Source organism: Stegostoma tigrinum, chromosome 19 (genome assembly GCF_030684315.1).
Source record: "Stegostoma tigrinum isolate sSteTig4 chromosome 19, sSteTig4.hap1, whole genome shotgun sequence".
Classification (NCBI taxonomy): Eukaryota; Metazoa; Chordata; class Chondrichthyes; order Orectolobiformes; family Stegostomatidae; genus Stegostoma; species Stegostoma tigrinum.
The window spans coordinates 9,036,341-9,053,740 of NC_081372.1; positions in this window are offsets into that span (position 1 = coordinate 9,036,341).

A 17,400-nucleotide genomic window follows, 5' to 3' on the forward strand; every position below is an offset into this window, starting at 1 on the left:
CTGCTCACAAGTTGCTAAGTCCCACTTTCTTCTCGCGTTTTACAGACGCTTCCAGCATTTTCTATCCTTAGTTCAGATTTCCAGCGTCCTAAACTCCGGAATCCCCCTGCCTTACGCCTCATATGATGCTGTCCTTCGAACCTACCTGTTTGGCTAAGTTTTTGATCACATTTCTTAATATCGTTCTGTGCAGTACGCTGTCAGATTTTGCCTCGTGCACCCGTACCTGTTCCTTGCAGAACAAAAAAACCCAACAAAGGAGCTGGAGAAATGAAAGTTGTCGATGGGACAACAGCCCGCAGTATTTCGAGTTTTGCACAATATTCCTGCTGCTGTTGCCTCTGCTCAGAAGCCTGACACCATTTGCCTTCCCCTCTCAAGCATAACTAGGTCCGCTTCCCGTAACCCTCTTCCCTGTAGATTAGCTGAGATGCAGCCTGTAATTCAAGCTGATATCTGTGTATATTTAGAAAGTCAAACTAGCCCAGTACTGAGCGAGCGCATTGAAGCTGCCTCTGCAAAGAACACAGGCTGCTTTCTTACTAATTCTACGTTGCTTTAACATTCTCCCTTTCCTGTTCAAAATTTATGCCCCATTCAGATCCCAACAGCAGAATCGAAATCAGTAATTAGCAAGACCTCGATCCACCGCGTCTGTGGTTGTCTCAATCAGTAAGTACTCGAGGATTCTCTCTCTCTTTCTCTTTCTCACTCTTTCTTTCGCTTTTTAATTTCTTGTTGATTTTGTGATGGATGAGGCGGGTGTGGTTAGCATTGAGTTTATGAACCATTTCCATTCCAGACAGCGAGTCCGGGTCAGCGGTGACACCGATGCATCCAGGATAAAGCTTCACTTGCCCTGCCTCAAAGCACAGGAGAGCATCTCCTAGTGGAGCATTGCAGTGATGTCTCGCCACTTGCATTTATATAGTGCCTTTCTCTTGCCTCGGGGCACCTCCCCCCCCCCCGCGCCCACAAAGCACTCGCAGCCGATGACGAAATGCAGTCAATTGTGATGTGGGAAACAAAGCAGGCGGTTTGTGCATGGCAAGATCCCACAAACAGCAATGTGGTCATGACCATGCAACCAGATTCGAGTGGCAAGTGTTTAGCAAGGCGAATGGATTGTTGTTGTTTGTTGCAAGGAGATTGAAATAGATACGCCTTGGGACGCTTGCTATGGTTGTATGGCTTTGGTGAGACCACAGTTTGGAGTATTGAGTACAATTTTGGTCTCCGTCTTTAAGAAAGGACATAACTATAGTAGAAACAATTTAGAGATGTTTCATTAGAAACTTCATAAGAATGAAAAACATAAGAACTAGGAGTAGGCCATTCAGCCCCTCGAGCCTGCTTCACCATGTAATACCATCATGGCTGATCTCATCTTGGTTTCAACTCCACTTTCCTGTCTACTCTCCACAGGCCCTCAACCCATCACTAATTACAAATCTATTTCCTCAAATTTTTTTAGTGGCCCCATTGTCTACTCAACTCTGGGGTAATGATTTCCACAGATTGCCAGAAGCAATCCCTCCTCATCTCCATCTTAAGTCTGCTGCCCCTCAACCTCAAACGATGCCCTATGACCTCTTGCTCTAGGCTTCACTCATTCTGGATGAAAGCGTTATCTCACGAGGAAGGGCTGGGTGTAGGTTAGGCCCATATCCAGCAGAGTTTAAGAGAATAGGTGGTGATCATAATAAGATCCTGAGTGAACTTGCCAGGGGGATGCAGAGAGGATCTTTCCCCTTATGAGACTAAAACTAAGAGACAGCATTTAAAAATAAACTGGCTGCCATTTAAGCCAGAGATCAGGAGAAACCTTTTGAATCAGAGAATAACGCATGTGTGGAGCTCTCTTACCCAGAGCAGAGTGGAGGCTGGGTCATTGAATAATTTTAAGGCTGAGATAGGTCAAATCTTGATGAACAAGAGAGTTGAAGATTATCAAGGGCAGGCAGGAGAGTGCAGCTGAGCCAGAATCGGATCAGCTGTTGGCTTATTGAATGGCAGGGGAGGCTTGAGGGACTAAATAGCCTTCTCCTGCTCTCACTTCGTCTATGTTTATGTGTCTGTGTCTGTGTGTGTGTGTGTGTGTGTCTGTATGTGTGTGTGTTTGTGTGTGTGTGTGTGTGTGTCTGTATGTGTGTGTGTGTCTGTATGTGTGTGTGTTTGTGTGTGTGTGTCTATGTGTGTGTGTGTGTGTCTGTAGATCTGTTACTGTCTGTGTCTGTGAGTCTGTGTATGTCTGCCCATGTTTGTATGTGTATGTGTTTGTCTGTGTGTGTATCTGCGTCTGTGTGTCTTTGTATCTGTGTGTGTGTGTTTGTGTGTCTGTGTATATCTGTTACTGTGTGTTTGTGCCTGTGTGTCTTTGTATGTGTGTTTGTGTGTCTGCCTGCGTGTTTGGATGCATGTTTGTGTGTCTGTGTGTGTATCTGCATCTGTGTGTCTTTGTATGTGAGCGTGTGTGTGTGTGTCTGTGTTCATATGTATGTGTCTGTGTATGTGTGTCCGCATGCGCACTCATGTGTGTTTATATATGTATATGTGTGTTTGTGCACGCACGTGTGTTTATATGTGTGTGTGTGTGTGTGTGTGTGTGTGTGTGTGTGTATGCCTGTCTTCATGTTGGCTGAGGAATTAATTTTGACTGGGATACTGCCCACACTGCTACAGCCTCCCTTGTTCTCAGTTGAAATGTATGTGGGACCTCTCACAAATACCTCAGTAGCAGCAGGAGCTTTGACTTAGCACCATGGTTTAATCACTAGCCTCGGCTGACAGTCATGGCACAGTACTGAGGGATTGCTTCAATGTTGTAGGTGCTGTCTTTCCAATAAGGCATTAAACCAAAGCCCCGTCACCCTCTCAGGTGAAGGTAAAGGATCCCATGACACTATTTCATTGGGGAGGGTTGGGGACTGCTGGCCAATATTTTTCCTTCAATTAATGCCACCAAAGCAGATTATCGAGTCGCTGTTACATGGTTGAAGGTGGGATATTGCTGCGCTCCCTTGAATTCCCCTATATTGCCATGGTTCAAAGGGACATGACTGGCTGGAAAGCACTTTGAGACATCCTTTGAGACATTCAGTAAGCTGATCGGATTCTGGCTTCAGCAGTGAGGATAATCACTGACGATTTCATAATGTCCATCACAATTCATGATCCTGCAGTAACCTTTGTCCAAATGTAGCAATAGCTAGACAATATCAAGGCTTTGGCAAATAACATTCACACCACACAAATCCCAGGCAATCACCATTTTTAACAAGAGAGAATCTAACTAACACCCATTGTCCTTGAATGACATTACAATCTTTGAAAACTCCATTATCAATTTCCTGGGGGTTATTGTTGTCCAGAAACTGAACTGCATCAGTTATATAAATGCTGAGGCTTCAAGAGCAGGTCAGAGAATAAGAATACAGCAGCGAGTAGCTCAACTTTTGTCTTCTCAAAGCCTGTCCCACCATCTACAAAGCACAAGTCAGGAGTGTGATGGAATACCCCCCCCTTGCCTGGAATGGTGCAGCTCTAACAACACTCAAGAAGCTTGAAACCAGGGCAAAACAGCCCACTTGATTGATGTCCCATCCACCAACTCCATTCACAACCAAGGCACAGTAGCAGCAGTGTGTACCATTTATAAGAAACATTGCAGAAATTCAGCAAGACTCCATAAGATCATAAAACAATAAAACATAGGAACAAAAATTAGGCCATTCAACCCTAATGGGCTGCGCTGTCATTCAATCATGACTGATAAGTTTCTCAACCCCATTCTCCTGTTTCTCCCCTTAACCTTTGATCCCTTTAACAATCAAGAGCCTATCAATTGCTATCTTAAATGTACTCAATGACCTGGCCTCCACAGCCTTCTGTGGCAGTAAATTCCATAGATTCACCACTTTCTGGCTGAAGAAGTTTCCCTTATCCCTGTTCTAAAATGTCTTCTCTTTAAGGCTATGCCCTTGGGTCCTAGTATCTCTTGCTGATGGAACTATCTTCCCAATGTCCTCTTTGTCCAGGCCTTTCAGTATTCTGTAAGTTTCAATTAGACGCCTCATCCTTCTAAACTCTTTTGAGTATAGATCCATGGTCCTCAAATCTTCCTCATATGTTAAGACTTTCATTCCTGGAATCATTCTCATGAACCTCCTTTGAACGCACTGCAGGGCCAGTACATCCTTCCTGTGATATGGGACCCAAAATTGCTCATAGTATTCTAAATATGGTCTGACTAGAGTCTTATAAAGCCTCAGATGTACATCCTGCTTTTATATTCTAGTTCTCAAAATAAATGCCAACATTGTATTTTCCTTCTTAACTAAGGACACAACCTGCAAGTTTACCTTAAGAGAATCCTGGTCTTGGACTCCCAAGTCTCTTTGCACTTCAGATTTCTGAACTTTCTTCCCATTTAGAAAATAGTCCATACCTCTATTCTCCCTACCAAAGCGCATGACCTCACACTTTCCCACGTTGTACTCCATCTGCCACTTCTTTTCCCACTCTCCTGGCCTGAATCCTTCTGCAGCCTCCTCGCCTCCTCAATACAACCTGTCCCTCCACCTATCTTTGTATCACCTGCAAACCTAGCCAGTACGCCCTCAGTTCCTTCATCTAGATCATTAATATATGAAGTAAAAAGTTGTGGTCCCAACACTAACACTTGCGGAACACCCCTTGTCACCATCCTGAGAAAGACCCTTTTATCCCCACTCTCTGCTTTCAGCCAGAGAGCCAATCTTCCATAGTACCTTGCCTCTAACACCATGAGCCCTTATCTTACTCAGCAGCCTCCTGTGCGGCACCTTCTCGAATGCCCTCTGGAATTGCAACTTGCTAACACCCATTGGCTCTCCTTTGTCTAACCTGCTTGTTATTGCCTCAAAGAATTCTAACAGATATGACAGGCATGACCCTCCCTTGATGAAGCCATACTGACTTTGTCCTATTTTACCATGCACTTCCAAGTATTCAGAAATCTCATCTTTCACAATGGGCTCCTCTGAAAGTGCCACCTAAACCCATGACCTCACCACCCAGAAGGGCAACAGATGCATGGGAACGCCACCTGCAAGTTCATCTCTGAGCTACACACCATCTTTCACTCAGTCACGGTGTCACAATCCTGCAACTCTCTTCCTAACAGCTCTGTGGAGTCCCTATGCCCTGAAGGGATTACAATGGTTCAAGGAGGCAGCTCACCACCACCTTCTCCAGAGCAATTAAAGATGGGCAATAAATGTGGGTTTAACCTATGATGCCCATATCCCATGAACAATCAGTTTAAAAATACTGTTGAAGACATTGTTCCCATATCTTCACATCACCAGATTCAGGATGTACTATTTATTATCACCACTCATGAGTGATGGATTATAACACCCAATGACACAACTGATCATTTTCATCATCTTATACCTTCACTCATGGATAACAAAGTGTGTAGCTGGATGGACACAGCAGGTCAAGCACTCATGGATTGTATTTGACTGCATGACTGCATATGGTGCACCACTTAAGCATTGTGCCACCTTACACCTCCTTTTCATTGTCTTCTTGTAGGAACATGGGAACATGAGTGGACCATTGAACCCAACAAGTCTTTCCCCACTATTCAACACAATAATTGCTGATCTGTGACCTAATTCCACATATCCGTAGGCTTTTGTTCCCTATTACACTGGCAATGAAAAAGGGCTGCACTGTCAGAAAGGTGATTTTTTGGATGAGGCGTTGAAATACTAAAGTCCCACCTGACCTCTCAGGTCAATGGAAATGGTGAGATGGCACTATTCCAAAGAAGGCTTTAAGAGTTACTCTTAGTAAACTCAATGAACATTAGCAAGTGCCTATTTAATTGCAGTGGCTACATTTCGAAAGTACCTCGTTGGCTGTAAAAGTGATTTAGGAGACCCTAAGACTGTGAAAGGGATCATATAAATGTACATCTTTCCTTTCGTCACTGTATCGTTGTCGGCAAAGAATGCCGAGAACTGCTTTCACCTCCCAGAAACAAATGTGTTCAGAGATGTGGTTCTGGGATCAGCCCAATCAGGCATGCAACCACCCACAGAACCCATGAACAGTGACAGGGAATTTCCTAGGTAGACAATCATACTCTCATTAGTGAGTGATTGGTGATTGCCATTATATAATCTTGTACATTAGCTTTTTGTCCTATCATCTAGATCTCTACTGAATGATGTTGCAATCCAACATCATAATTTCCTATCAGGATATTTGCAAGAACACCGTTCTCCAGGGCAACACCACTAGCATTTGGAGTCCACTTGCCAAGCAATTAACACTCTCTCCTAAAATATAATATATGGTATATAAACAAATAAAAAGTAAATATATGAAGTATAAATGTTGTTTCCCGCTACATTGGTATTCTTGCTAATTATCCTGACGAGTATTAGATGCAAAGCTTGAACAAAATGTGCCTTTTGTCAGCAATATTTTTCAAGTCCTATTACCAACTGACTAGAATTTATTATTCTCTTGTAACTCCATCAAAGCTGCTGGGTATCTTTGTGCATTCAAGTCTAAATTGGGATATATATGACAGATGTATTGTTAGGTGAGCTAACAGCTGTCTGTACTTGCTGCTGGAGCTGAAACAGCATTCCCTCTCAAACATGATCTCATAAGCATTTTTACATCTTTTATTCTCCCTACTTTGCAATACAGGACACTGGTATGTCAAGAGGAATCAAAAAGCAGCCATTGTAGATGATATGAAAGGGCTTGCAAAGTCATTTTTGCCCTTAGTTACTCTGGTCACTCAGACATCTTACACAATTACACTGGAGGCACTGAAGAACAAATAAATTCAACTGTATCAGAGATAATGGGAACTGCAGATGCTGGAGAATCCGAGATAACAAAATGTGGAGCTGGATGAACACAGCAGGCCAGCAGCATCTCAGGAGCACAAAAGCTGACGTTTCGGGCCTAGACCCTTCATCAGAAAACCAAGCCATGACCTATTCAGCTGCTAGCACTGTCACCTTCTGGTAACGTGGATTCACTATAACATATAAGCAGAATAGTCAAGGTTAGTATGAAGGGTCTAGGCCCAAAACGTCAGCTTTTGTGCTCCTCAGATGCTGCTTGGCCTGCTGTGTTCATCGAGCTCCACACTTTGTTAATTCAACTGTATTGTTTTGTTTGTGAAAGTGCTTCCTGTCTCCAGACTTTACTCACTACCAGTACACTGGTCACAACGTGTCTCCCATATACACAATTCACAGGAACTAATTGACTAATGTCCTTTAGGGGAGGGAACTGCCATCCTTACCTGGTCTGGCCTACATGTGACTCCAGACCCACAGCAATATGGTTGACTCGGAACTGCTCTCTGGGCAATTAGGGATGGGCAATAAATGATGCCTAGTCTGCGCGCCCTAATCCCATTACGAATAAAGAAAGCAAAACTTAAGACATAAAATGACAAGATTTAAAAATAGTCCAATGCCATATATCAGCTACACAATGGAGAAATTCTAATAATTGTTACAATGTGAGACATTGAACCTTGTGAATGGAAAGACTTTAAACTGCTACTTTTGGTGTTCTTGTATTTAGTTTGGAACGGATGGTAGCAAAGTTTGCCTCAATTTGGCAATTTGATTGTTAAATATGTAAACCTTTAAATTGAAATATGCTGAACAGTTGAGACTTTTCTAAGATGTCACCGTCACATCCTGTTTATTACAGCGTCTATCCATTCTCACCAGCTAATAAAGGATCGGTAAAATTGCCGGAGCTCTAATAGACCACGGGGTGGTTGTCCTATTACAACAGGAGAGAGAGAAAACAAGTGTTCATTTAACCTGAGGGTCACCACACTTCAGGCAACGGGAGAGGTTGAGAAGGACAGTCCTTCAGGTTAACTTCAGCTGGTTCAGGAATTGAACCCATGCTGTTTGCATATGCTGAACTGCAGCCATTCAAACCAGCCATCAAACTAAGGGTCTAGGCCCGAAACGTCAGCTTTTGTGCTCCTAAGATGCTGCTGGGCCTGCTGTGTTCATCCAGCCTCACATTTTATTATCAAACTAACCATGCCCCAGCTAATAACACACTCATGACTGCACCCTTGAGATGATAGAATGACAATCAGGCGAGCTCTTGTGGTGAGGTGATAGTATTCCTACCTCTGAGCCAGGAGGCCTGGGTTCATTGTCACACTTGCTTCGGAGATGTGTAATGATTAGAAAATAGTGACAGTTCTGAGGAAGGGTCACTAGACCCGAAACATTAACTGTGCTTTCTCTGCACAGATGCTGTCAGACCTGCTGAGCTTTTCCAGCAACTTCTGTTTGTGTTTCTGATTTACAGCATCTGTAGTTCTTCTGTTTTTTTTTGCGACAGTCAGGGTGTTTGCTCAAGCCTCGCCCCTTAGACTTAACCTCAGAATGTTCTGACTTAAACGTGAGAGTGGTACTCAGTAAAAAAAAAGCGCTAAGAGACAGTGCAATGACCAGTTTCTAGAAGCTTATCTCATTAAACAAGGTCACAGAGGTACAGAACATCTAGGATATAGAGGGTTTTGAACCACACAAGGAATGCAGATCATTTACCTTCACTGAAATTGATTTGAGCCCACTCTCTGCTTGTGTAATTAATCAAAGCTCTAATCCAACTGCCAGGCAGGGGGCAACTCTCCAAGGCATTCTTAAAGCAGCATTGTAATGATGTGTAGAACATGACACTGGCTGAATGGGAAACAGTACTCAGGACCCACATTCAAACACCCTTCTACAGATTACAGGAACAGTGTGGGCAGCTTCCTGGGAACAAGTACTTAATCTTCCTTATTATTTGAGTAGGAGAGTGGATTGAAGAGGAGTTGCTAGCCTCAGGTGAAAACCAAAATACATTCAACATATATCCTCAAGAAAAAGATCCTGAATATTTAAATCCCAGCTCAAATTTCTTTGACAACTTACATCTATCATGGGGTTTCAAAGCTTTGCCATCAGTTTCAGTTGTCATTCTTCCTAAAGTTATGCTGATAGGCAGGTGTGAAGGAGGCATCCTCCTTACTTTGGCTCTGTATCAAAACCATTAAATTGTCGCAGTTAATCTAAGGACTCTCACAGCAGCAGTGAGTGATGATCTTTCTGCTGTGAGTTATGAAGCTCATTTATAGCAGGGCTTCAAACACCTGCCAAGGCTTGGAGACAGAGAGAAATAGCCCCCGCCTATAGCAAGAGATCACTAGTTTGCTCTTCGGTGCTTCTTCAAATGAGGAAAGGTTAGGCAGCTTTTACCAGCCCTGGCTCAGCGAGTGGCACTCTCATCTCAGACGGAAGGTGGAATGCCCACTTCAGAGTTTTGAGCGTGCAATCTGAGCTAACCTTTTCAGTGCAATGTTGCAGGACTGCGGCATTGTCAGGAGTGCCATCTTTCAGATGGGATGGCAAACTAAAGGCCATTCTGCCCTCAGTTAAGACCTAGCAATTCTCAGGTTGTGAATGGCTTCCATTCTGGAGGCTCTTCACAAGTGAATTATATCGCAAGTCGAAACACAAAGCAGGATCATGTAAATGAGTTGTTTGTAAGTACAGGAAATGTTCATATGGATATTTAAAATTACACCCCTGTATGAGATTACATTCATAAGTATGAGAGTCTGTAAGTCAGATGTTTGTAACTGGGCTGTTTGTAAATCAGATATTTATAATTTGGGTGCCCCTTGTATGTTAAAATACATCAAATCGCCAACATCCTCAGTGTCAGCACTGGCTCAGTTAGTAGCTGTTTTGCCTCAAAGTCAGAACCTGATGGGTTCAAGTTCAACTCTGAAGACAGAAGGTTAAATCATTAAAGAAAGTCAAGGTCTGGATTTGGCAATTTTGTACCAACATCTGTCGGGTCAATGGCACACCACTATCCCCATCCTGAGCCGTTCCCCAAGAGCCTGGGTTCTGCACTGACATTGAGAAAATTTACACCAACTTAATGTATATGGGACTTCACCGGGTGGGCCGCCATCTAATACCTATCCCCAACTGCCCTTGAGATGGTGGTATTCAGCTCCACTCTAGAGCCGCTGCAGTCCGTACGGGTGCACTTACACCCATAGAGCTGGTAGGGAGGGAGTTGGTGTGTCTCTTTGAGTTGAACTTGGAAGTGGTGATACCCCAGCCTATCTGCTTCCCTTATCCTTCTAGGGTTAGTGATCATAGATCCCAAATGAACTGTGATTTCCTCATGGTGTACGGACAGCCCACATCAGTCTGGATTGGGTCCATGTCAACATGACTATCCCAAGTCCAGACGGGGAGGCGCATGTACAGGACTCTCCAACAGCTGTAGTCATCACCAGGCCACAGCTGTGGCCGCTGGTCATCTTCATTGTGATACCTTCCGGGATCAGAGCTAGGCAACAGTGACCCAAGTCACATCCCTCTAGCTCTCTCTGACCATCTTCAGGTCAGTAGCTCCCTCCTTGGTCGATCTGAGAGTGTTTGAGAACATTCCACTGGCTCTCCAGCTTTGCACCTACCCCTAACTAATGCTTGGCCTTCTCCACAGCCTTTTATTTATACTGGTAACAGTATGCTTCATGCTGATCATCTACATCTGCCCCATTTTCCCATGCTATCCTCATTTCCCTTGATGTCATTGACAGTGAGAAATGCCCAAGAGGGCTGTCTTGAATACAGTCAATGATTGCATTTCCACAGCCCTCTGGAGCAGAGAGTTCTAAAGGTTCACCACCCACTGAGTGAGGAAATCCTTCCTTCTCTTAGTCCTCACATTCTGAGATTGCTTCACTGTTTGAAAATAAGGTGTTGTCTATTTAGGACAAAGATGAGGACAAGCTCTTTCTCAGAGAGTCATGAGTTTTTGAAAATCTCTTCCTCGAAAGCCGAGACCTTGTATATTTTTAAGGTGGACGTGGAGATAGTGGTGATAAATATGGGGGGTGGGCGGGGTGGGGGGAGCGAGGTGGTGAAAGGTTATCAACCGTGAAATAACTCCACAGAGGCTGGAATCCTATCACCAAGTCACCCTTTCATTTGCATGTGGAGAGATCTTGACACTAACCCAGCTCCCTCAGAGTGATCTGGATGTCTGATACTCCGCTTATCTGTCAGTCTGGGTTCCCTGATTAGACCAGTTTAACAGACCCAATCAGGAAGCTCATAGTCTATTAAACCCACCTCGCCGACCTTGTTAAAATCAGTGCATCCCTCCCCTTCTGAGCCCAAGGACATAGGCCTGTTCTTTTTTTTTGTAGCTCCTCCTGGGGCGTTTTAGCACAGGGTCACGTTCCTCCAACTCTGCCTCTGATACAGGGGGTGTGTAATGCAGAGTAGCTCAGCTCATGCTCCTGGAGGCGTCTCAGAAAAAATGCATTCTCCTCTTCAGGCAGCCAAGGCATCAAGGCAGCAGTATCTGCCACGTCCGTCTCAGATTCCAGAGGGAGAATCTACAGGTTTCAGGACTGTTGGAAAGCCAGTCCAGGAGCTGGTCAACTTTTGCTCCTGCACCATTTGCAAGTTTGCAGCTTTCACATGGTCCATGTCCCATTGTTTAGGACCATTGCACCTACCCAAATGTATCTGGACCTGACCTCACTTCAACCATGCCTCTTACCCATGCAGGGCCATTCCCGTAGTTCCTATACCAAACTTTGTCCCCTGAAGTAAACTGTCTCTGTCTCGTAATGATTCTGCCATCCAGCAATGATGCTCCTGATACCATCTCACCTTCCTCCTGCCAGATCATGAGAAAGTCAGGTTTAACCTGGTGTGGCGTCCTCTCCCCATTAGCATCGGTGCTGGAGCTATCCCTGTAGTTGCGTGAGGTGTGGGCCTATAATCAAATAGGAACTGGGTCAGTTTGGTATCGAGTGAAACTGTTGGTTGTCTCTTAAAGCCTGCCTTCAAAGTTTGGACTGCTGTTTCTGCCAGACCATTGGATGAAGGATGGTATGGAGCTGTCCTTATATGATCAATACCCTTTAACTTTAGGAAATACTCGAATTCCCTGCTAGTAAATGATGGCCCATTATCTGTGACCAACAGTTCCGGCAGTCCAAGTGCCTACAAAAGATGCAGGCAGACTTTTCTGTCATCTCCCCACGTTTGACAAATGAACTCTATGCATGTCCAGTCACTTTGAGCGGCCGTCCACAATGACTAAGACCATTGAGCCCATGAAATGACCTGCACAGATGACATGTAACCGAGTCCAGGGCTTATCAGGCCATTTCCTTTAGGGGAAGGAAACTACCATCTTTACCTGGTCTGGCTTACATGTGACTCCAGACCCACAGCGATGTGGTTGACACATAACTGCCTTCTGGGTAATTAGGGATGGGCAATAAATGCTGGCCTAGCCGGTAACGCCCTCATCCCCTGAGCGAATAAAGAAAAAAAAATTTGTCACAAAAGTGGGAGAGCTGCTGGCGGTAATTTTTGTCCTTATTGGCATCTTGGGTGCTGCCCCACCAACACAGCTATGTCTGCTTCCAATCCTGGCTACGGACATAACTTCTCACCAACATCTTCATTTCGGAAACCCCTGGATGACCCTGGTGGAGTTTCAGATGTTCCCTCTGCTCGGAACAGTCACTCTTGCTCCCCATAATAATATGCCATTCTCTAGGTGACCCAGCCTCTGCAGGTCCCAAAAAGGTTTCAGTTCTTGTTATGATGGCCCTTTGGTATCCCCTATCACCACCAGCTGTTTCAGTTTTGCTAGGACCGGATCTTTCTACACCCAAAGTCAGATATTGTCAGCTGTGACTGGAGGGGTTTCCTGAAAATTTAAAACCATCATGGACTCTTCCAGTGGTGGTATCACTGGTGGTGTATTTGCTATCCACATTTGCTACTTGACCTTTTGGACGGTGTTCCAACTTGTAATTATAATCACTTAATATTAGGGCCCACTACTGAATTTGGCCTAAAGCAATGGGGTGGCACTGCCTTGCCCTCTTTAAGTAGATCCAGCAGGGGCTTAAGCTCCGTTAGTATTACAAATTTACATCAGTAAAGATGTTGGTGGGACTTCCTGACTCCAAATATGATCGTCAAACCTTCCTTCTCTATCTGGGACTGTTCATACCATATGTTAGTCAAAGACCTGGATGCATACATTAATGGGCGTTCCTCTCCATTGGGCCGCCTATGGGTGAATACTACCCCCACACCATATGGTGCGGCATTGCATGTCAAGGGACGTCTTGCTTGGGACCATAGTGTGCTGACACCTTAGAGGATGATAGCTGTTTCTTCACTCCCCTGAAAGCAATGGCTTGGCTATGTGAACATTTCAAAGGCTGACCCTTTTTTAAGAGTTGATGCAAAGGTGCCAGGATGGAGACCAGGTTAGATATGAACTTTCCATTATAGTGCTTCAGCCCAAGGAAAGACCTAAGCTCCAGTATTGACAAGGGAGCTAGAGAAGCTTTGGATCACCCTCACTTGATTTTCCAATGCGTATAACCCATTCTTGTCAATTCTGTCAGCCAAGTAGATCACTTGGGGTGCCTGGAACATACTTTGTCCCTTCTACAGCATACGTCCAACTGGGAGAAACATCTAAGGACCATGTCCAAGTTATTTAAGTGTTCTTTATTAGTCTTCTCTGTTGAGCCAGTTGAGGTGAATTTCTCTCAATCAAATTTTGTCCCATCAAGTTTGGGCCCAAACCTTTCACTACAGTCAGTTCGAAATGAACTAGCTGCTTCTCATTGGAAACCAGAACTGAAGTTGTACCGTTCATCTGTAAAGATTCCCCAGTGTAGGTTCTCAGTCTAGCCAAGATCTTGCACAAACTTGAGGACTGGAGTCCTGAGTGAATTTTGTTAAAAGACTGGACCTGCGATCACTGAAATGGCTGTGTCAGTATTGCCCTCCATTAGAACCAGGTGACCATTTAAGTTGTGACAATGGGCACTGCAGATGCTGGAGAATCCAAGATAATAAAGTGTGAAGCTGGATGAACACAGCAGGCCAAGCAGTATCTCAGGAGCACAAAAGCTAAGCTGATGTTTCGGGCCTAGACCCTTCATCAGAGAGGGGGATGGGGAGAGAGTTCTGGAATAAATAGGGAGAGAGGGGGAGGCAGACCGAAGATGGAGAGAAAAGAAAATAGGTGGAGAGGAGAATATAGGCGGGGAGGTAGGGAGGGGATAGGTCAGCCCAGGGAAGACGGACAGGTCAAGGAGGTGGGATGAGGTAGTAGGTAGGAAATGGAGATGCGGCTTGAGGTGGGAGGAAGGGATGGGTGAGAGGAAGAACAGGTTAGGAAAGCGGAGACAGGCCGGGCTAGCTTTGGGATGCAGTGGGGGGAGGGGACGAGCTGGGCTGGTTTTGTGATGCAGTGGGGGGAGGGGAAGAACTGGGCTGGTTTTGGGATGCAGTGGGGGGAGGGGAGATTTTGAAGCTTGTGAAGTCTACATTGATACCACTGGGCTGCAGGGTTCCCAAGCAGAATATGAGTTGCTGTTCCTGCAACCTTCAGGTGGCATCATTGTGGCACTGCAGGAGGCCCATGATGGACATGTCATCTAAAGAATGGGAGGGGGAGTTAAAATGGTTCGTGACTAGAGGTGCAGTTGTTTATTGCGAACCGAGCAGAGGTATTCTGCAAAGCGGTCCCCAAGCCTCCACTTGGCTTCCCCAATGTAGAGGAAGCCACACCGGGTACAATGGATACAGTATACCACATTAGCAGAAGTGCAGGTGAACATCTGCTTAATATGGAAAGTCATCTTGGGGCCTGGGATGGGGGTGAGGGAGGAGGTGTTGGGGCAAGTGTCGCTCTTCCTGCGGTTGCATTTAATTTGATTGGTTCGAATTTGGATGTTGCTAAGTGATGTAACGTTCCAAACCAGATGTGGGTGGACTTTCCAGGACGTACACTGTTCTGGATGCCAGCCTATGAGCTCTCTTACTCTGTTTAGGTCCAGTGGGACTCTTCTGGTGTCTCGAGTCCGCATGCTGGCAGCAACTACAATGGCTTGACGGCTCAGATCCTGAAGAAAATTGGCTTGGCTTTGTTTTGGGGTTTTGCTGTGGGCTGACCCAGAGTTCCTGTGTTCAGGACATGTCCTGAGTGAGGCTATTCAATTGCCTTCCCTCAAGTGGTGCTCCCCAAGCTCAGCCGGACTGGTGAGAATGTCCACTTCCATCGGCTTAACCTGCAACTCATATTCTCCTCTTGCCAACAATAAAGCCAGTTGTGGTGCTTGTTTGAAGTCCAGTTGGGCTTCAGATAGTAGGCATTTTGCATCATCACATCATTAACCTCACTCTCAAATCTACTGAAATAGCTTACAGAGACCAGTATCCCATTACCAGGTCATCCTTTATTTACATGTGGAGAGTCTTTAACACTGATCCAGGTATCTTAGAGTGAACAGGATAAGAACCCTCCTGTTTATATCTGTTTACCAGATTAACAGCCCTAGTCAGGGAACTTGTATTCTGAGGTCCACCTGGCTGCCCTCATTGCGATCACTGCTAACTGTAGGCAGGAATGTGGAATGATCAGCTCAGCCATAGTCTTATTAAATGGCAGAGCTGGCGCAAAGGGCCAAATGGCCAACTTCTGTTCTTAATTCATATGTTCACATGTATGTCTGGAAATGCCATGTGAAATTAAACCTCAAAGCTACTGTGCACATCAGGATCCCATCCCCAGAATGAAAATGCAACCCCAGAGAAATGCAGGCTGACACTTGAGTGCCATACTGCATTGTTGAAAGTGAGGTCTTTCAGATGAGATGTCAAATTGAGCTTCGGTCGAGTGCATTGTAAAAGATTCCATTGGACTATTCAAAGAAAAGCAGGGGAGCAATAAATGGCACCTAAGCCAATATGTATTAATAGAGGGATCGAGTTCCGGAACCAAGAGGTTATGGTGAAGCTGTACAAAACTCTGGTGCGGCCGCACTTGGAGTATTGTGTACAGTTCTGGTCACTGTATTATAAGAAGGATATGGAAGCTTTGGAAAGGGTGCAGAGGAGATTTACTAGGATGTTGCCTGGTATGGAGGGAAGGTCTTACGAGGAAAGGCTGAGGGACTTGAGGCTGTTTTCGTTAGAGAGAAGAACGTTGAGAGGTGACTTAATTGAAACATATAAAATAATCAGAGGGTTAGATAGGTTGGATAGGGAGAGCCTTTTTCATAGGATGGTGACGGCGAGCATGAGGCGGCATAGCTTTAAATTGAGGGGTGAAAGATATAGGACAGATGTCAGAGGTAGTTTCTTTATTCAGAGAGTAGTAAGGGAATGGAACACTTTGCCTGCAAAGGTAGTAGATTCACCAACTTTAGGTACATTTAAGTCGTCATTGGATAAGCATATGGACGTACATGGAATAGTGTAGGTTAGATGGGCTTGAGATCGGTGTGACAGGTCGGCACAACATCGAGGGCCGAAGGGCCTGTACTGTGCTGTGATGTTCTATGTTCTATGTATCCAACAATCACCATCACAAAAAACAGATCATTGACATGATGTTTGTGGAAATTTACTGTGCGCAAATTGACAGCTGTTTCCTAAATTTCAATAGTTATAACATAACAAAAGTGCCTGATTGGTTGTAAAGCACTGTAGATATTGTGAAAAGTTCTAAATAAGTACAAATCTTTTCTTCTGATATGGGAATCATCTTTATAGAAGATTGGGAGCATTGTACCAGGTGATAGCAACATCTACAGGACAGTGAAATACTCCAGTGCAACAATGCTCTTAATTGAATGCTAGCAACCACATGAACTGTAGCTGGGCAGCCTCCAGAGGAATTGCAAGAACTTGCATTATGCTGATCTGAACTGACTGCAGTCTCTTTGGGAATGCACTAGAAGCACCATTTTTTAATACATTTTTCATAGCAACTTCGCAACCGCACCATCACTTAATAGAATATGTGAGGCCAAGGTATAAATAGAAGAATGATGGATTCACTTTTTGAGTTAAGATGCTTTGTTAGAACTGAGAAAAGTAACATAAAGTGCCTCTTTGTGGAAGTGATCAAAATATAAAACATTAAAAATTAAACACAATCTTCGGCTGTCACTCTTGCAGTTCTTCTCTGTCCTGAGTCCTTTTATTTGCTGCCTTTCTTTTTACAATATTATTTCTTGGGATGCAAGCATCAATGGCTGGTCACTATTCTTTGCCCCATCCTTAATGGGGCAAGCGGTAGTGTCATTGGTTGCTGTGATCTGGAGGCCTAGGCTATGCTCTGAGGCCAAGGGTTCAACTCTCTCCATGGAAGCTGGTGATATTTAAATTCAATCACACCAAGCAGAGAAAGGATTACTGAACTTTTCCAGAGCTAACTTCCAGCATTGTTTTCTGTCTGTTATGGACAAGGCAGGCCATTGAAATTTGTGAACAG